Below are 20,863 nucleotides of genomic sequence, written 5' to 3'. Positions count from 1 at the left end.
TCACTGCAAAGTTAATATTAGGATTGCCTCGCGTTTATTGCTTATACGCTTCACTTTTCACCTTGCTTACTTGAGTTTTGTCTTGTTTACTTGTAGGCCCCTTGCCTAAATAAACGCGATGATTCTTTTGCTTGCAGATCCTATGCTTTTACAAACGCGATGTTTTAGTTGCGTGTTTCAAGCTCTTATCACTCGACTAAGTTTAGTTAGTCAATTTCCAAAATGGCCGCACGCTGTACACGCACGGTGACGTGCGTTGTCCTGGACCAATCAGCTTATGCTCCCGGCATGCTTCACGCGGCACAGCTGAGGTAACTGAAAGACGCCTCAACTGTTGCCTTGACACCGAAGCGCGCCGATAACTGAAGTTATACACCAACGATCTCACAGGTACAGCAGTGGATTTAAAAGCTGTCGCATTTTAATTCAATTTCTCCGTCGACATGCTCATTCCTTCATACGGCTTGTTTGACGTAATTAAGTCTTATTATTTATTTTACGCGCTGCCGATATTCTTCGCGTTAAGCAGTTTCCTCGTTAAAATTCTTCATTCGACCAGCGCTCACCATATTCCGCAGTGTACTCACTCAGTTTAACTTAATTGCTCCTCGGTCCGATCACAAGCTTAGTCACTCAATTCTCCTGATCCACCGATTTACTTCTGCAGGCCCTTGTTCCAACAGTCCTCGTCGCCAATTGTAGTGTGACAGCATGACATGAGAATAAGAGTTGTCAACAATCAGATTTATTAAGTACAAGGGCCCGCTGGGAGCGGGTGTAGCTGGCAGTCACCACGGCGTCAGCTGTCATCTGTCACACAGATCACAGTGACGTCACTTAAATACACTCTGAACATTCTATGGTGACACTGAGTGACGCTACCTAAAGGAAAGGGAAAACATACTGGAAGCATAACCTTTTGCCCCACAACAAGTACAACGTGTACGACAGCGGTGCAGGGTCATTGAGCCATTAACGCCTGGGAACGATACAAGGCACAGGGAAGGTTATATGTTGTTTGGGTGTGTGTTACCTCTGTTCCTGAAGGCCACGCACTGTTGATGATCCGTCAGTGTCACAGCATGATGTGTCAGTTCTGCGGCATCAATATCGAACCACAGGCACGGAGTCGGTGTGGTGTGTCACAGTTGTTGGTGATGTGATGCTCGAGACTCATGCAGTGGCGATTCTTCGGGGCCATGCAGCAGTCGGAACTTGTGTTTGTAAACAGCGGTATGGGCGTTGTGCACTTGTGGTTATTACCTACTAGGACTGAGATACAGCCGTTCATGTTTTAATAATGTTTCTGGAGAGGAACGGCGACATTACAGAGCAGCATGGTACCATCTAGTGGCATGCAGAGGTATTGCTGAAAAGTTCTCAGATCCAGTTTGACGCCTGGGAAAATATTGAAAAGGTGAGGAATCTGCAGCTTAAAGTCTCTATCCGCGAGTACAATATCTTCAAAGAGTAATACAAGTATTGAGTGTAGGTAAGTAAGAAAAGCAATTATAATTATGACACAGGAAAAACACTTGGGGTTATTACCTACTAGGACTGAGATACAGCTGTTAATGTTTTAATAGTGTTTAAGGCCTAGGTGCTTGATTTTCTACAAAATTGGTCAATGGCATGGGTAGTGCTTAATTTAAGCCAGTGATTGCAAGTGGGACCCACTGGCACTCATTTTTGTGGACCGGCACATATTTTTCTCAACAGACTTTGATCCAGACCAAGACGGAGAAAACACATAAGGGAGAAAGGAGGATGAAAAGAAAGACAGAAAAAAACAATGACAAAGGGAGAAACCGAGATTAAAAAGAAACCTGCAAGAGTCAGAAAAGGAGGAAGTGAGTGTCTGTTGGTGGATTAAAGAGGCATCACGTGGAACTAAGAGAGAGCAGCCTTGGTATTTGCAAACCCCGATCTTCGATAACACCGGCACGGGATTCTGAGCAAAACAATGGGCACCTGCTCTTATTTTACCAATTAAACACTATACTGCCAATAGGATGATGCTGGGGTACAATATTATGAGTTTAGCACTCTGGCTTTTCCACTCTTTAGTTTCAAGGTTTTAGTAAATGAAGCAGAGGTGTAAGGTAAAAATAATACATCATAGCATCACTACTGTACTATGATATAACTGGATCTGCTTCAATGATCTCTTCACTGGGCTTAGGACGGGACAACTCAGTAGACTAAAGCTATAGTTGATGAGTTTCCAATTCAAAACTTAAAACAATTCCCTTCACTCCAGCTACCTTCAACTTCCAAATTAAGACTCATACCTCAGCATAGACAATGGTGAATTTATTCGGTGCCAGAAGACTTCAGAGGTAGAAGACAGTCAGCTCCCCCAATGCAAACTGTAGAGGGCATGTATCTTGCAAATGGGTGTTTGCAGTCAAAATAGTATACTGATGTGATGGGGCATCCAAGCCCTCGCCCATTCCTGCTGATAACTAGGCTTTAGGTTTTGTGCTTCTAAGACTTTTCACCATAGGAAGTTGACTGTCTCGCAAAACATGCCACAGTTCTTTCTGTAATAAAATTCTCCCCTGCTATTTTTAGGTCTCGCCTACGCAGCGCGCATGTGCTGCCTAGGAGACCTTTAGTTGTTCTGCTCTTTTTCTAAGCACATACTTGTGCTTGTGGTGGCATCCACCTTGCGGGAGCGAGCAGGGGCGTGCCACAAGTACGAGTATGTGCTCCGAAAAAGAGCAGACTGCGTCCGCACGCACCACTCCCTGCTCCCCCTCTCTCTTCACGTGGCCACTCCCCTTCCTGTGTTCGCCGGGGCCGTGCTTGTTTTCCTTCTTTTGTCCCGCACTTTCGCCTTTAGCCTCCGACCACGCCTCTTTTGACGTCAATCTCCTTTTAAGTGGGCGCGGCCTGCCACTGTTTTCCAAGGCCGACTTATGGCCATCTTTGGGAACCAAGGTGAGTGCCAGACTTCCTTGCCGCCACAAGTGTAGTCCATGCACTGCTCCAGCCACCCTCTTCCTCGGCCCCTGTCTTTTCCCGAAACCCTGTCTCAGTTTTTTAATATCAGTTTCCTACGTTTCACTCCAGCAGCCTTAATTCCCATTTTGAGCCATATAACCGCTCATGGCTCTAACACATTGAAAGGTTAAAAAAGATTGCAATCAGATGACTTTGTACGTTATGAGTTATGGGTTTGTTCATGCTACGTTTAGGTAATTTAACATCTCAAGTAATTGAATTACAAGGCGCAAATGCATTCCGGGTTGTTCTCTTTTGCCTGTGGTCTTTCATTTCTTACTTTGTTAATTCAGTGATTTACATCTACATTTCGAAGGGATTGAAAGGGCAGTAAGACGATCAAGCGCTCCGTTTGGGCACAAAATGTGCCCTTGAACAAAAGCGAGCACTCTTTGTGAAGTTGTTTTTCTTCTCCGGAAGTAAGAACTCACGCGTAAGTTTGTTGACATGTTTCCTAAAAACTTGAATTGAGGTTGAGAGCTCTCACAGCTTGTTTATTTGTAGGGACCCTATACTAGACCGCAGATATTCTCTGTATGGGCTTGTGTTTGTAGATAATTCAGTCCAGAGTTTTAACTTAATAAGTCTTCCTCAGCAGCTCTCAATTTGTGACAGAATTTGATAAAGGCACCTTGTCTTGCGTACTTTTGCCTCCTAATTTGGGCTGACTCAGCATTACGGGGCAATCGAAAGAACTGCCTATTGAGATTTATTATTTCTATCCATGGAGATTCTTGGCCCCGAAGTGCTTCACAGCCATAGGCTCTGGTGGGCAAAAGGTTTGTTCTAATAACCTCCAGTATGGGGAGAAGAAGTAACCTCCCATTCTCTTCTGAAGGGATAGAAAAGCTGCTAGGAGGAACCCTGCTTTCACTTGTTTCTTATGTGGTAGAAAGGTGCCTTTTGTGTTCATTATAACTCCTATGTAATAAGGCTTCCTCTTGAATTTGTTTATGGTTGGCATAGCCAATAGGTCTTGCCCTAGGGACCTTATAAGTGTTTAGTTATCTAACACAATATCCTTGGTGCAACAACATCAACTGTTGCATGGATAAACACTTATAAGGTCCCAAAGGCGAGACCTATTGGCTATGCCAATGCTTGTTTATTTTGTAACGGACCATTTTCCCTCCTGCGCCCCTTCTAGTCTGTGAACAAGTGCTGGCCTTCCTCAGGCCACTTCTGTTTTCCCGTGGAAGAGAAACTTTTGTGAGAGGAAAATTATATGTGAATATGCCACAACACAGAAACAGAACTATGATTGGCTTCCACAGTCACAAAGAGTTAATGGCTGATTCTATGTTTGTTCTGATATCTTTTGCTTGGAGCACCCCATATGCGCCTGCCTGCTTTCGTTTTTTTTTGGTTTTTTTAGGTCGAGCCTAGCAGCGCATGCGCTGCTCTGCAAGGCATGCTGTGTTTGGTATGTGGGCTTTAAATCTGCCCCTCGCTGGCGATTGGTTCAAATGTGTGTTTTTTGTAAAAGCTTGCTTTTGTTTGGTTTATGGTCTTTATTTGTCGCACATTTTCAGGTCTCACTCCTCCCCTGAAATATTGGCCTATTAATTGTATCCTTTCTTTAAAGGCTTTTTACTTTTGGATTTAAGAACTATTTTATTTTTGTGCAGGCTGCAGCATTTTGTAAAGAATGTTCCTTTTTGGTCTCTATAGTTACATAAACCAATGCGCAATGTATTGTGCACTAATGCCACAGTTTTTTTCTTAAAAACTCTTTTTTATTGAGTCATCAAATAAAGTAATCACATATGTTACAAAGAAGCAAAAGTATGAGTCAATCAGGAAAATAGTTTCTGAGCAAGTGACTTCTATACAGCATTTATAAGACAAAGAAATAAACATTTCGGGTCTGTAAACGACAGCCCCTAACATTACAAACAACTGTGTCTTGTACCACATAGTAAAGCTCTGATCATACCCATCAAGCCCTTCCATGTATGTCATAATCTGGTGTAACAACCTTATTGTCCTGTGATATATACCTATATGGTTTCCGCTTCTGCAGGTTGTGGTGGGGGTGGTTCTAGTAGGAGACCCCTGAAATCAGCCCATCATTTCCATATTTTAAAGTGCTTCTGTGGGCAAACACTGGGGATCGCAAATTTCTCCAACATTTCTAGAATGGTGTAAAGATATGGATGGGGCTATGATAGCGGAAAGGGCGGCATGTATACATCGAGGTTGCCCCAAAAATGGGAATGGGTGTGGGGTCAGTGGAACGCTTACAGAGGCAACATTTGTACTCCACCCATGAATGAGTGAGAACAGACTCAAGTTAATTTAAATGGGGGTGGCACCATGTCAAATGTTGTCTCGTAAGGTCAATGTAGTTGCTGAGCAGTTTTAATGGAAGATCAATGTAATGTGAAGTATGCTTATAAATGAGGACTTTATTTGTGTAACCGTATTACTGCACATTTAATCTATGTTTAATACAAAGAATTAAAAAAAAAGAAATAGGCTGTTCCTGGCCCATACACCAGTCAAGGCCAGCCTTCCAGGCGCCTAACTAACGCAACTGTTTGACCAACATATAGTACAGCATTCACTTTTTGTAGTTAAATCCTTTTTTTTGGTTTTATTTAAAAAATCTTTCAAGCGCTAAATCAAAGCTTATTAGCTGATGACAAACATTATTTCTTAACTCTTCACATTTTGTAAACTTGGCCACTGTTTGCGTCGTGTTTATTTTTGTTGCAGAATCCATTTTTGTTTTCGTAATGTTCCTTTATTTTTTTGATTGTTTAACGTGTATGCAATACCCTTATTCCAGATGCAAGATTTTACTTAGTTTAATTTGGAGCGGGGCAAATTTATAATGTTTGCTTTCTGTTTGTGCACTCTTATTTATGTGTAGGCTTGACAAATTTTGCACAGGACTCTGAATGAGCTCCATTTTATATTCCTTCTGTATAAAAATGTCACAAAACACTGGTATTTGCGCCTACTGGGGTAGAAAATAGTCACCCAGATGGATTGGGACATTCTAAGTCCTTTAGGCAGTGCTTCTACCTGCTTCTTTGGTCCCAGTGATAAATTCCTCATTCTTAGTCCTCTAAACAGTGCTGCTAGCTGGCACTTTGGTCCCGTCGGTAATTCCTCATTCTAAATCCTATAGGCAGTGCTGGTAGCTGCTTTTCTGATCCAATGGCAGTTCCTCATTTTAAATCCCTTAGGCAGTGCTGCTAGCTGCTTCTCTGGTCCCAGTTGTAATTCCTCATTCTTAGTCCTCTAGACAGTGCTGCCAGCTGGTTTTCTGATTCCAGTGGTAATTTCTCAATCCCAGTCCTCAAGACAGTGGTGCTAGCTGCTTCTTTGGTCCCAGTGGTAATTCCTCATTCTTATTCCTCTAGGCAGTGCTGCTAGCTTTTTCTCTGGTCCCATCAGCAATTCCTCATTTTAAGCACTCTAGACAGTGCTGCTAACTGCTACAATGGTCACATCAGTAATTCCTCATTCTTTATCCTCTACGTAGTGCTGCGGCTGTGTCTTTGGTCCCTGTGGTAGTTCCTCATTCTTTTATCATCTAGGCTTGCTGCTTCTCTGGTCCTAGTGCTGATTACCCATTCTAAATCCTCTAGACAGTGCCACAGCTGTGTCTCCGTTCCCAGTTATAATTTCTCAGTCTCTAGGCAGTGCGGCTAACTGCTTCTCTTGTCTGGTTGGTAATTACTCGTTCTAAGTCCTCTTGGCAGTGATGCTAGCTCCTTCTGTGGCCAGAGTGTTGATTGCTAATTTTAAGTCCTACAGACAGTGCTGCTAGCTGCTACAATGGTCCTGTTGGTAATTTCTCATTCTTGGTTCTCTAGACAATGCTGCTAGCTGCTTTTTTTTTAATTGTTCCATTTTTAATTCCTCATTCCCAGTCGTCTAGACATAGCTTCAGCTGCTTTTCTGGTCCCAGTAGCAATTCCTCATTCTAAGTCCTGTAGGCAGTGCTTCTACCTGCTTCTTTGGTCCCAGTGATAAATTCCTCATTCTTAGTCCTATAAACAGTGCTGCTAGCTGGCACTTTGGTCCGGTCGGTAATTCCTCATTCTAAATCCTATAGGCAATGCTGGTAGCTGCTTTTCTGGTCCAATGGCAGTTCCTCATTCTAAATCCCCTAGGCAGTGCTGCTAGCTGCTTCTCTGGTCCCAGTTGTAATTCCTCATTCTTAGTCCTCTAGACAGTGCTGCCAGCTGGTTTTCTGATTCCAGTGGTAATTTCTCAATCCCACTCCTCAAGACACTGCTGCTAGCTGCTTCTTTGGTCTCAGTGGTAATTCCTCATTCTTATTCCTCTAGGCAGTGCTGCTAGCTGTTTCTCTGGTCCCATCAGCAATTCCTCATTTTAAGCACTGTAGACAGTGCTGCTAACTGCTACGCTGGTCACATCAGTAATTCCTCATTCTAAGTCCTCTACGTAGTGCTGCGGCTGTGTCTTTGGTCACTGTGGTAGTTCCTCATTCTTTATCCTCTAGGCTTGCTGCTTCTGTGGTCCCAGTGCTAATTCCCCATTCTAAATCCCTAGACAGTGCCACAGTTGTGTCTTCGTTCCCAGTTATAATTTCTCAGTCTCTAGGCAGTACGGCTAAGTGCTTCTCTTGTCCGGTTGGTAATTACTCGTTCTAAGTCCTCTAGGCAGTGCTGCTAGCTCCTTCTGTGGCCAGAGTGGTGATTGCTAATTTTAAGTCCTACAGACAGTGCTGCTAGCTGCTACTATGGTCCTGTTGGTAATTTCTCATTCTTGGTCCTCTAGACAGTGCTGCTAGCTGTTTTTATCGCCGTTGGTAATTCCTCGTTCTAAGTCCTGTAGGCAGTGTTTCTAGCTGCTTCTCTGGTCCCAGTGGTAATTCCTCATTGTAAGTCCTTTCAACAGTGCTGCTACCTGCTATCCTAGTCCTGTCTGTAATTCCTCATTCTAAGTCCTCTAGGCAGTGCTGTTAGCTGGTTTTCTGGTCCAATGGTAATTCCTCATTGTAAATCCCCTAGGTAGTGCTGCAGCTGCGTTCCTGTTCAGAGTTGTAATTCCTCATTCTTAGTTCTCTAGACAATGCTGCTAGCTGCTTTTTTTTTAATTGTTCCATTTTTAATTCCTCATTCCCAGTCGTCTAGACATAGCTTCAGCTGCTTTTCTGGTCCCAGTAGCAATTCCTCATTCTAAGTCCTGTAGGCAGTGCTTCTACCTGCTTCTTTGGTCCCAGTGATAAATTCCTCATTCTTAGTCCTATAAACAGTGCTGCTAGCTGGCACTTTGGTCCGGTCGGTAATTCCTCATTCTAAATCCTATAGGCAATGCTGGTAGCTGCTTTTCTGGTCCAATGGCAGTTCCTCATTCTAAATCCCCTAGGCAGTGCTGCTAGCTGCTTCTCTGGTCCCAGTTGTAATACCTCATTCTTAGTCCTCTAGACAGTGCTGCCAGCTGGTTTTCTGATTCCAGTGGTAATTTCTCAATCCCAGTCCTCAAGACACTGCTGCTAGCTGCTTCTTTGGTCTCAGTGGTAATTCCTCATTCTTATTCCTCTAGGCAGTGCTGCTAGCTGTTTCTCTGGTCCCATCAGCAATTCCTCATTTTAAGCACTGTAGACAGTGCTGCTAACTGCTACGCTTGTCACATCAGTAATTCCTCATTCTAAGTCCTCTACGTAGTGCTGCGGCTGTGTCTTTGGTCACTGTGGTAGTTCCTCATTCTTTATCCTCTAGGCTTGCTGCTTCTGTGGTCCCAGTGCTAATTCCCCATTCTAAATCCCTAGACAGTGCCACAGTTGTGTCTTCGTTCCCAGTTATAATTTCTCAGTCTCTAGGCAGTGCGGCTAACTGCTTCTCTTGTCTGGTTGGTAATTACTCGTTCTAAGTCCTCTTGGCAGTGATGCTAGCTCCTTCTGTGGCCAGAGTGGTGATTGCTAATTTTAAGTCCTACAGACAGTGCTGCTAGCTGCTACAATGGTCCTGTTGGTAATTTCTCATTCTTGGTCCTCTAGACAGTGCTGCTAGCTGTTTTTATCGCCCGTTGGTAATTCCTCGTTCTAAGTCCTGTAGGCAGTGTTGCTAGCTGCTTCTCTGGTCCCAGTGGTAATTCCTCATTGTAAGTCCTTTCAACAGTGCTGCTACCTGCTATCCTAGTCCTGTCTGTAATTCCTCATTCTAAGTCCTCTAGGCAGTGCTGTTAGCTGGTTTTCTGGTCCAATGGTAATTCCTCATTGTAAATCCCCTAGGTAGTGCTGCAGCTGCGTTCCTGTTCAGAGTTGTAATTCCTCATTCTTAGTTCTCTAGACAATGCTGCTAGCTGCTTTTTTTTTTAATTGTTCCATTTTTAATTCCTCATTCCCAGTCGTCTAGACATAGCTTCAGCTGCTTTTCTGGTCCCAGTAGCAATTCCTCATTCTAAGTCCTGTAGGCAGTGCTTCTACCTGCTTCTTTGGTCCCAGTGATAAATTCCTCATTCTTAGTCCTATAAACAGTGCTGCTAGCTGGCACTTTGGTCCGGTCGGTAATTCCTCATTCTAAATCCTATAGGCAATGCTGGTAGCTGCTTTTCTGGTCCAATGGCAGTTCCTCATTCTAAATCCCCTAGGCAGTGCTGCTAGCTGCTTCTCTGGTCCCAGTTGTAATACCTCATTCTTAGTCCTCTAGACAGTGCTGCCAGCTGGTTTTCTGATTCCGGTGGTAATTTCTCAATCCCAGTCCTCAAGACACTGCTGCTAGCTGCTTCTTTGGTCTCAGTGGTAATTCCTCATTCTTATTCCTCTAGGCAGTGCTGCTAGCTGTTTCTCTGGTCCCATCAGCAATTCCTCATTTTAAGCACTGTAGACAGTGCTGCTAACTGCTACGCTGGTCACATCAGTAATTCCTCATTCTAAGTCCTCTACGTAGTGCTGCGGCTGTGTCTTTGGTCACTGTGGTAGTTCCTCATTCTTTATCCTCCAGGCTTGCTGCTTCTGTGGTCCCAGTGCTAATTCCCCATTCTAAATCCCTAGACAGTGCCACAGTTGTGTCTTCGTTCCCAGTTATAATTTCTCAGTCTCTAGGCAGTGCGGCTAACTGCTTCTCTTGTCTGGTTGGTAATTACTCGTTCTAAGTCCTCTTGGCAGTGATGCTAGCTCCTTCTGTGGCCAGAGTGGTGATTGCTAATTTTAAGTCCTACAGACAGTGCTGCTAGCTGCTACAATGGTCCTGTTGGTAATTTCTCATTCTTGGTCCTCTAGACAGTGCTGCTAGCTGTTTTTATCGCCCGTTGGTAATTCCTCGTTCTAAGTCCTGTAGGCAGTGTTGCTAGCTGCTTCTCTGGTCCCAGTGGTAATTCCTCATTGTAAGTCCTTTCAACAGTGCTGCTACCTGCTATCCTAGTCCTGTCTGTAATTCCTCATTCTAAGTCCTCTAGGCAGTGCTGTTAGCTGGTTTTCTGGTCCAATGGTAATTCCTCATTGTAAATCCCCTAGGTAGTGCTGCAGCTGCGTTCCTGTTCAGAGTTGTAATTCCTCATTCTTAGTTCTCTAGACAATGCTGCTAGCTGCTTTTTTTTTTAATTGTTCCATTTTTAATTCCTCATTTCCAGTCGTCTAGACATAGCTTCAGCTGCTTTTCTGGTCCCAGTAGCAATTCCTCATTCTAAGTCCTGTAGGCAGTGCTTCTACCTGCTTCTTTGGTCCCAGTGATAAATTCCTCATTCTTAGTCCTATAAACAGTGCTGCTAGCTGGCACTTTGGTCCGGTCGGTAATTCCTCATTCTAAATCCTATAGGCAATGCTGGTAGCTGCTTTTCTGGTCCAATGACAGTTCCTCATTCTAAATCCCCTAGGCAGTGCTGCTAGCTGCTTCTCTGGTCCCAGTTGTAATTCCTCATTCTTAGTCCTCTAGACAGTGCTGCCAGCTGGTTTTCTGATTCCAGTGGTAATTTCTCAATCCCAGTCCTCAAGACACTGCTGCTAGCTGCTTCTTTGGTCTCAGTGGTAATTCCTCATTCTTATTCCTCTAGGCAGTGCTGCTAGCTGTTTCTCTGGTCCCATCAGCAATTCCTCATTTTAAGCACTGTAGACAGTGCTGCTAACTGCTACGCTGGTCACATCAGTAATTCCTCATTCTAAGTCCTCTACGTAGTGCTGCGGCTGTGTCTTTGGTCACTGTGGTAGTTCCTCATTCTTTATCCTCTAGGCTTGCTGCTTCTGTGGTCCCAGTGCTAATTCCCCATTCTAAATCCCTAGACAGTGCCACAGTTGTGTCTTCGTTCCCAGTTATAATTTCTCAGTCTCTAGGCAGTACGGCTAAGTGCTTCTCTTGTCCGGTTGGTAATTACTCGTTCTAAGTCCTCTAGGCAGTGCTGCTAGCTCCTTCTGTGGCCAGAGTGGTGATTGCTAATTTTAAGTCCTACAGACAGTGCTGCTAGCTGCTACTATGGTCCTGTTGGTAATTTCTCATTCTTGGTCCTCTAGACAGTGCTGCTAGCTGTTTTTATCGCCGTTGGTAATTCCTCGTTCTAAGTCCTGTAGGCAGTGTTGCTAGCTGCTTCTCTGGTCCCAGTGGTAATTCCTCATTGTAAGTCCTTTCAACAGTGCTGCTACCTGCTATCCTAGTCCTGTCTGTAATTCCTCATTCTAAGTCCTCTAGGCAGTGCTGTTAGCTGGTTTTCTGGTCCAATGGTAATTCCTCATTGTAAATCCCCTAGGTAGTGCTGCAGCTGCGTTCCTGTTCAGAGTTGTAATTCCTCATTCTTAGTTCTCTAGACAATGCTGCTAGCTGCTTTTTTTTTTAATTGTTCCATTTTTAATTCCTCATTCCCAGTCGTCTAGACATAGCTTCAGCTGCTTTTCTGGTCCCAGTAGCAATTCCTCATTCTAAGTCCTGTAGGCAGTGCTTCTACCTGCTTCTTTGGTCCCAGTGATAAATTCCTCATTCTTAGTCCTATAAACAGTGCTGCTAGCTGGCACTTTGGTCCGGTCGGTAATTCCTCATTCTAAATCCTATAGGCAATGCTGGTAGCTGCTTTTCTGGTCCAATGGCAGTTCCTCATTCTAAATCCCCTAGGCAGTGCTGCTAGCTGCTTCTCTGGTCCCAGTTGTAATACCTCATTCTTAGTCCTCTAGACAGTGCTGCCAGCTGGTTTTCTGATTCCAGTGGTAATTTCTCAATCCCAGTCCTCAAGACACTGCTGCTAGCTGCTTCTTTGGTCTCAGTGGTAATTCCTCATTCTTATTCCTCTAGGCAGTGCTGCTAGCTGTTTCTCTGGTCCCATCAGCAATTCCTCATTTTAAGCACTGTAGACAGTGCTGCTAACTGCTACGCTGGTCACATCAGTAATTCCTCATTCTAAATCCTCTACGCAGTGCTGCGGCTGTGTCTTTGGTCACTGTGGTAGTTCCTCATTCTTTATCCTCTAGGCTTGCTGCTTCTCTGGTCCCAGTGCTAATTCCCCATTCTAAATCCCTAGACAGTGCCACAGTTGTGTCTTCGTTCCCAGTTATAATTTCTCAGTCTCTAGGCAGTGCGGCTAACTGCTTCTCTTGTCTGGTTGGTAATTACTCGTTCTAAGTCCTCTAGGCAGTGCTGCTAGCTCCTTCTGTGGCCAGAGTGGTGATTGCTAATTTTAAGTCCTACAGACAGTGCTGCTAGCTGCTACTATGGTCCTGTTGGTAATTTCTCATTCTTGGTCCTCTAGACAGTGCTGCTAGCTGTTTTTATCGCCGTTGGTAATTCCTCGTTCTAAGTCCTGTAGGCAGTGCTGCTAGCTGCTTCTCTGGTCCCAGTGGTTATTCCTCATTGTAAGTCCTTTCAACAGTGCTGCTACCTGCTATCCTGGTTCTGTCTGTAATTCCTCATTCTAAGTCCTCTAGGCAGTGCTGTTAGCTGGTTTTCTGGTCCAATGGTACTTCCTCATTGTAAATCCCCTAGGTAGTGCTGCAGCTGCGTTCCTGTTCAGAGTTGTAATTCCTCATTCTTAGTTCTCTAGACAATGCTGCTAGCTGCTTTTTTTAATTGTCCCAGTTTTAATTCCTCATTCCCAGTCGTCTAGACATTGCTTCAGCTGCTTTTCTGGTCCCAGTAGCAATTCCTCATTTTAAGTCCTCTAGACAGTGCTGCTAGCTACTTCTCTGGTCCCAGTGGTAATTCCTCATTCTAAGTCCTCTAGACAGTGCTGCTACTCTGGTCCCGTTGGAAATTACTCATTGTAAGTCTTCCAGAGTGCTGCTAGTTGCTTCTTCGGTCCTTTCGGTAATTTCACATTCTAAGTCCCCCAGACAGTGATGCAGCTGCTTCTATGGTCCTGTTGTTAATTCTTACATTTTATGTACTTTAGGCAGTGCTGCAGCTACTTCTTTCGTCCTGTAGGTAATTCCTCATTCTTAGTCCTCTAGACAGTGCTGCTAGCGGCTTCTCTGGTCCCGTCAGTGACTCTCCCATTTTGTGCTTCAGCTGTGTCTCTATTCCGAATGGTAATTCCTCATTCTTAGTCCTCTAGACAGTGCTGCTTGCTGCTTCTCTCGTCCCGTCGGTAATTCCCTTCTGGTTTTAAGCACTCTAGGCATTGCTGCAGCTTTGGTAATTCATCATTATTACTGCTCTAGATAGTGCTTTTAACTGCTTCTCTAGTCCAGTCAGTATCTACCCCATTCTAAATCCTCAAGTCAGTGCTGAAGCTGTGTCTCTGATCATAGTGTTGTTTCTCATTCTTAGTCCTTTAGGAAGTGCTGCTAGCTGCTTCTCTGGTCCGTCTGCGGTTCCTCATTCTAAGCCCTCTAGGCAGTGCTGCTAGCTGCTTCTCTGGTCGCAGTGGTGATTCCTCATTCTAAATCCTCTAGACAGTGGTGCTACCTGCTTCTCTGGTCCTGTCTATAATTTCTCATTCTAAGCCCTCATTATAATCCCTCATTCTAAGCCCTCTAGGCAGTGCTGCTAGCTGCTTCTCTGGTCGCAGTGGTGATTCCTTATTCTTAGTCTTCCCGGCTGTGCTGCTAGCTGCCTTAATGGCCTCTTGGTAATTCCTTATTCTAAGTCCTCTAGGCAGTGCTGCTAGCTCCTTCTATGACACCAGTAGTAATTCCTCATTCTAAGCCCTCTAGACAGTGCTGCTAACTCCTACGCTGGTCCCAGTGGTAATTCCTCATTCTAAGTACTCTAGGCAGTGCTACGAACTGTTTCTCTGGTCCAGCCGGTAATTCCTTATTCTAAGACTTTTAGACAGTGCTGCAACCTGCTTCTCTCCTCACATATATACCATCAGTAATTCCTCATTCTAGCTGCTACTCTGGTCCCGTCTGTAATTCCTCATTCTAAGTGTTATCTACAGTGCTGCTAGCTGCTTCTCTGGTCCCAGTGGTAATTCCTCATTCTAAGTCCTCTAGGCAGTGCTGGTAGCTGCTTCTCTGGTCCCAGTTGTGTTTCCTCATTCTAAGTCCCCTAGGCAGTGTTGCTAGCTGATGCTTTGGTCCTGTCGGTAATTCCTCATTCTAAGTACTCTCTATAGTGCTGCTAGCTGCTACTCTGATCCCGTTTGTAATTCCTCATTTTAAGTTCTCTCTACAGTGCTGCTAGCTGCTTCTCTGGTCCCAGTTGTAATTCCTCATTCTTAATCCTCTAGACAGTAATGCAGCTGCTTCTCTGGTCCCAGTGGTGATTTCTCATTCTCAGTCCTCTACGCTGCTAGCTGCTACTTTGGGTACGTCTGTAATTAGTCATTCTAAGTACTGTCTACAGTGCTGCTAGCTGCTACTCTGGTCATCTAGGCCGTGCTGCTGTCTGGTTTTCTGGTCCTAGTGGTAATATCTCATTCCTAGTCCTCTAGACAGTGCTGCTAGCTGCTTTTCTGGTCCCAGTGGTAATTTCTCGTTCTTAGTCCTCTAGGCAGTGCTGCTAGCTGCTTCTCTGGTCCCGTCGGTAATTCCCATTCTAAGTCCTCTAGGCAGTGCTGTTAGCTGGTTTTCTGGTCCAATGGTAATTCCTCATTGTAAATCCCCTAGGTAGTGCTGCAGCTGCATTCCTGTTCACAGTTGTAATTCCTCATTCTTAGTTTTCTAGACAATGCTGCTAGCTGCTTTTTTTTAATTGTCCCAGTTTCAATTCCTCATTCCCAGTCGTCTAGACATTGCTTCAGCTGCTTTTCTGGTCACAGTGGTAATTCCTCATTCTAAGGCCTCTAGACAGTGCTGCTAGCTACTTCTCTGGTCCCAGTGGTAATTCCTCATTCTAAGTCCTCTAGACAGTGCTGCTACTCTGGTCCAGTTGGAAATTACTCATTGTAAGTCTTCCAGAGAGTGCTGCTAGTTGCTTCTCTGGTCCTGTCGGTAATTTCACATTCTAAGTCCCCCAGACAGTGCTGCAGCTACTTCTTTTGTCCTGTCGGTAATTCCTCATTCTTAGTCCTCTAGACAGTGCTGCTAGCTGTTTCTCTGGTCCCGTCAGTGACTCTCCCATTTTGAGCTTCAGCTGTGTCTCTATTCCGAATGGTAATTCCTCATTCTTAGTCCTCTAGACAGTGCTGCTTGCTGCTTCTCTCGTCCCGTCGGTAATTCTCTTCTGGTTTTAAGCACTCTATGCATTGCTGCAGCTTTGGTAATTCATCATTATTACTGCTCTAGATAGTGCTTCTAACTGCTTCTCTAGTCCAGTCAGTATCTCCTCCATTCTAAATCCTCAAGTCAGTGCTGCAGCTGTTTCTCTGATCATAGTGTTGTTTCTCATTCTTAGTCCTTTAGGAAGTGCTGCTAGCTGCTTCTCTAGTCCGTCTGCAGTGCCTCATTTTAAGCCCTCTAGGCAGTGCTGCTAGCTGCTTCTCTGGTCGCAGTGGCGATTCCTCATTCTAAATCCTCTAGACAGTGGTGCTACCTGCTTCTCTGGTCCGGTCTATAATTCCTCATTCTAAGCCCTCATTATAATCCCTCATTCTAAGCCCTCTAGGCAGTGCTGCTAGCTGCTTCTCTGGTCGCAGTGGTGATTCCTCATTCTAAATCCTCTCGACAGTGGTGCTACCTGCTTCTCTAGTCCTGTCTATAATTCCTCATTCTAAGCCCTCATTATAATCCCTCATTCTAAGCCCTCTCGGCAGTGCTGTTGGCTGCTACTCTGGTCACATCAGTAATATCTCATTCTAAGACCTCTAGGAAGTGCTGCAGCTGTCTATATGGTCACAGTGGTAATTCCTCATTCTTAGGTTTCTAGGCATGCTGCTAGCTGCTTCTCTAGTCCCAGTGGTAATTGTCCATTGTTAGTCCTCTAGTCAGTGCCACAGGTGTGTCTCTGTTCTCATTGTAATTCCTCATTCATAGTCCTCTTTGCAGTGCTGCAGCTGCTTCTCTGGTCCCAGTGGTAATTCCTTATTCTCAGTCCTCTAGGCAGTGCTGCTAACTGTTTTCATGGTTTGTTGGTAATTCCTCATTCTAAGTTCTCTAGGCAGTGCTGCTAGCTCCTTCTCTGGTCCCAGTGATAATTCCTCATTCTCAGTCCTTTCAACAGTGCTGCGAGTTGCTACTCTGGTCACGTCTGTAATTCCTCATTGTAAATCCTCTAGGCTGTGCGGCAGCTGTGTCTCTGGTCCCAGTGGTAATTCCCAATCAATTCTCAGTCCTCTAGGCAGTGCTGCTAGCTGCTTCTTTGGTCCAGTCGATAATTCTTCATTCTTAGTCCTTTAGGCAGTGCCGCTTGCTGCTTCTCTGGTCTAGTCAGTAATTCCTCATTCTAAGTCCTCTCGACAGTGCTGCTAGTTGCTTCTCTGGTCCTGGTGGAAATTCCTCATTCCAAGTCCTCTAGGCATTGCTGCTAGCTGCTTCTCTGGTCCTAGTGGTCATTCCTCATTCTAGGTCCTCTTGACAGTGTTGTGTCGCAGGGATTCCGTTCTCCTACAGAACTGTGCATAGAGACTTAGGACATCAGTGAATTAGGGTGTACCAAAACTCACCTTAGTACCCAAAATCCCCTACCAGACTAGCTACAGTGTCTCATTGGTCATTACAAACTCCCAATGCTTAGACAAACCAGAACATAGACTTAGTACACCTCAGGTAACGTGCAACACATGAACACTCTTTCGAGTAAATGAGGACGCGTGCATATTTGAAATATTTATTTACTAATGCAGTGTTCTCAAACGCAGTATCTTAGCTAATACAAGCAAACATATTATAAGAAGCAAAGTAATCAGCATTGTTACTAGTCCATTGAATACAAAAGGTGACAGCATGCTAAAATGAATAGGGTTAAACAACGCCTAATTCTCACCCTCCCTATGTAGTATATTATATTATATCTAAGAAGGTCTCATTGGGTTTTAAGCAGGGCGGCCCCATACCTCAAGATCCTAGTGGTAAGGGATCACATCATCTTCCACCAGCTCTCTGCATGCGAAGCACCATCAAGTGTGTGTGTATGCTCTCTGCAAAGCAATATAAAACGTGCCTACGATAAGATAAGGGGCTCAATTTTGAAATGCAGAGTTCAAGAACGATAGTCAGTTCAAATTTGAGGAAGTGATAAAAAAATATTGTCATCACCCAAAAAACCAAAATTTCGCCATCATGACAATTTTGTGTTCACTTTAATCCAAGTCAATAGTTCTGGGACATGAAAATTTTGTCATAATTCCCCAAAAATATCGAAAAAAGGTCTCAGCCCAGGACTGAATATGCAAAATAAGCAGCAACCGCTTCCAAAAGGAAGTCACTGTTATCATCCGAAAATAATTCAGCCATCCAATTCAATAGCGGGAAAGAACATTCATGCTCTTCAATTATTGGAGCCTCTAGCACCATCAGAGGGCAACTCGGTGGGTTCTCAATGAAGCTGTGTGCCAAGAAATCTTGCGCCGCTGCAAATATATTCCAATGACCCAGTACTCCATGCATCGCTGCCAAGTCCATAATCCCGTCGTCGGAACAAAGCAACCCACGAGTAACTAAGGGACTCATGAGATGATTGAAATCCACGTCAGGAGAAACCATCTTGCAGAGACACAAATCCAGGGCCCAATCGAAATTGCAGCTTAGGCAATGAAAGACTGGCTGGACACAGGTAAAATAGGAAAATCAAAACGATAATTCATACGCTGCGCTTAAGGTAGCGAGCGTCAGCGTGCCATAGTATTCAAGCATCCTGTTGCGAAACACTGCCAGTCGCGACTGCTCGTCTTGAAATACAGGACGGGCATCCATTTTTAATAAAACAAAACAGCACCAGAACGCCTGCAGCCAGTGCCGGAATAACAGGGAATCCACCAAATAAGCTGGAAAAGATTGAATGGAAGAAAGCAGGAATGACTCCAAATATCTTTTCAAATGAAGTCACAAGACCGCTGCTAACTATTTAAAAAAAATGAGCGAGGCCCGAAGTGGAGGACGCGTTAAAGATTGTGTGAATCAGTTCACTGAAATGCAATGGGAAGTCAGTATTCAATAAAGCCTGCACCTCTGTGCGGGTGTTGGCTACGTGAAGGACAAATGTTTCACGATCTGAAGTCAGGGCAACTTCTTTTTGTGACAATAGGGCTTTTATTCTACTCATTCCATTGAACTCTGCCTTCAAGGTTGGAATTCTCGGCCAGATGGAAACATCCGAGTTCCCAGGCGGGGGTGGGTACACAACATTTTTACAGCAAACCACACGTTCACTGACTGTAACCACATAAGCAATGCTTTTTAATAACCCACAACAATCTTCATTATTTAAAAGTAAATAGATGCCGTTTGCCAGTAACGTGAATGTGGGGACGATTGCGGGAACGGGAAAGAGCTTGCAATTCCATAATTGGAAAATTGTGTAACATTACTCCAACCAGAATATTCTTCTAAATCAGGGATGGAAGGAGTATTTAATCTTTTAGAAGTAGCCAAGCCAAAGCATGTTGTTTGCGATATGGTAGAATTCAAAAACAACATATGATTTGGGATGAGACATGCACGGTGCAAAGCCTCAGTGCCTTGTACCTGCCAACCTTTAGAAACCCAAACAGATTTAAGGTCAACCGTTTCCTTCGACAACTCGTAACCTCCAACAGCTAGCTGGTCTAGAAAGGACTTCAAGTACAATAACTTAGTATCGGTAAGTCTAACCTTGGACATGGACTTTTCTGTCATTTTAAAATAAAACGATGCGGGATTGGACTGATTCAAGTCAGTAAAATAAGAGTACTTTTTCAAAAAAGTACTCGAACTGCCTTGTAAAGAAGCCGGGCAGTGCTCCCACTGTGTATAATTAACAGGCCTCCTTCTGGAATTCGTTTTATGTAAGTAATGGTTGCCAAAATGTTGGAAGCAAAATTAATCCCCATAATTAGCAGATTCCAAGTACAAATCTTCAGCATCAAAGGAAGCATAATATTTCAAATCAGAAAACAATGCCTCTACGGCCTGAATTTCCCAATCATCAGAAAGTATGTTTTGTTTCACCACATCCCCCATGTTTACTCTGAGAACATTAGGGACATTAACAACCTCAGTAGGGCCATGGATTTGAAATTTAACAGCATCCCATACAATCCCATCAAGGACAGGCTAAGCAGTGATGTTAACAAAAGCTAAGTCTCTTTTCAGTCTGTGTGCTGAATGCGATGAGGAAAGGGGTGCCAAAGTTCCATTCAGATGTCGAATGCATGTTCTCTCTTCGACATAGTGCCCATTGACAAATTCAGAAACAATAAAACACAAAACCAATTGACATAAAAAGGTAAATTGAAAAAAGTACCAACCAAAGATATGTCCAAGGGGGAATCAAAAAATGTTTTTTAAATAAACTTGTATAAACTGCAAAACGTGAGGGCTTTCTTGATGTATGTGAAACAGTGTCAAATGAAAATCTGGATTCTGTGGCCAAACGAGTTTGTAAATCAGGCATCGATAAGTCCGCTGGGTAAGTGTAGTCAGTTTCATCAAGTTGAGTACCAGGCAAGTAACTCAATAAAGGACTAGAAATAGCAGGCATCTCGATGGCCACCTCTGGTTCTGGATTTGAAGCAGTGGCCAATACGGAATTTCTCACATTCGAAGGACAGGAGACTGCCGGTGTCATACTAAGAAGAATCTGCCACTCTGTGTATCTTGACATTGTCAATTGAGATATACCTGTTTTCCTTACGACCTGGAAGTGGCGGTAAAATGACTGTTCTTGTGCCCTTCACACCAAGCACAGGAACTGGAGCACGGTAAGAGGGACCAAATTATTTCTTGTTGTCGATCTTCTCTCGAACCAGTTCACCAACTTGGGGTAGCCAGCCTACTAGCGGGATCTGCAACGCATCATCCGAAGTGGAGGGCAAATGTTTCTTTGCAAGACCGTCTCTTGTCTTTTGTAGAGTCCGTAAAACATTGCAATGTTCATCTACGTCAAAGGAGGTAGCGCCAGCTACCGAGTCTAGACCGTCAAGGTCCGGTACATACATCTTGATACCAAAGAGGCTTTCGTATGGGGTCCGCCCACCCAGAGACCTTCTAGGGAGATTATTAAGAGCACGCTGCACGCCATTGAGATGGGCCAGCCAGTTCCTGCCAGTGCCTATAACTCGAGCTGTCAGTGATTGCTTTAAGTCACGGTTCATTCGTTCCACTACACTATTACCCTCAGGTCTGTATGGAGACGAAAACTTGACATGGACCCCCATCGAAATCATGGCATCCTTGTACTTATATGTAGTATCAGAAGAAAAAGGACCGCAGTGATCTAAATAAACACACCCTAGCGGTTTATTAGATATGTACAACTGTGTCTGTGGCGGACGCGCAGCAGTTGAAGGCTTAATCTGCTGGCAAATGTCACATTGAAGGACATAATCGCGCATCTGTTTGTACAGTCCCCGCCACCAGAAACGCTGTTGTAATTGAGATACAGTGGCTGAAACGCCTGCATGCGCAGACGCAACACCTTCATGGGCCGCTGTGATCAAT

General features: G+C 44.3%; 1 protein-coding gene across 1 annotated transcript in view; it reads left to right on the top strand.

Moving 5' to 3' along the window:
• The window catches only part of COG8 (component of oligomeric golgi complex 8), a 188,359-nt gene that overhangs the window by 155,783 nt on the left and 11,713 nt on the right, over nucleotides 1-20,863 (top strand). The gene's annotated exons all lie outside the window — the stretch shown is intronic.

Source organism: Lissotriton helveticus, chromosome 12 (assembly GCF_964261635.1).
Source record: "Lissotriton helveticus chromosome 12, aLisHel1.1, whole genome shotgun sequence".
NCBI classification, from domain to species: Eukaryota; Metazoa; Chordata; class Amphibia; order Caudata; family Salamandridae; genus Lissotriton; species Lissotriton helveticus.
This window is presented reverse-complemented; position numbering and strand designations above follow the sequence as displayed.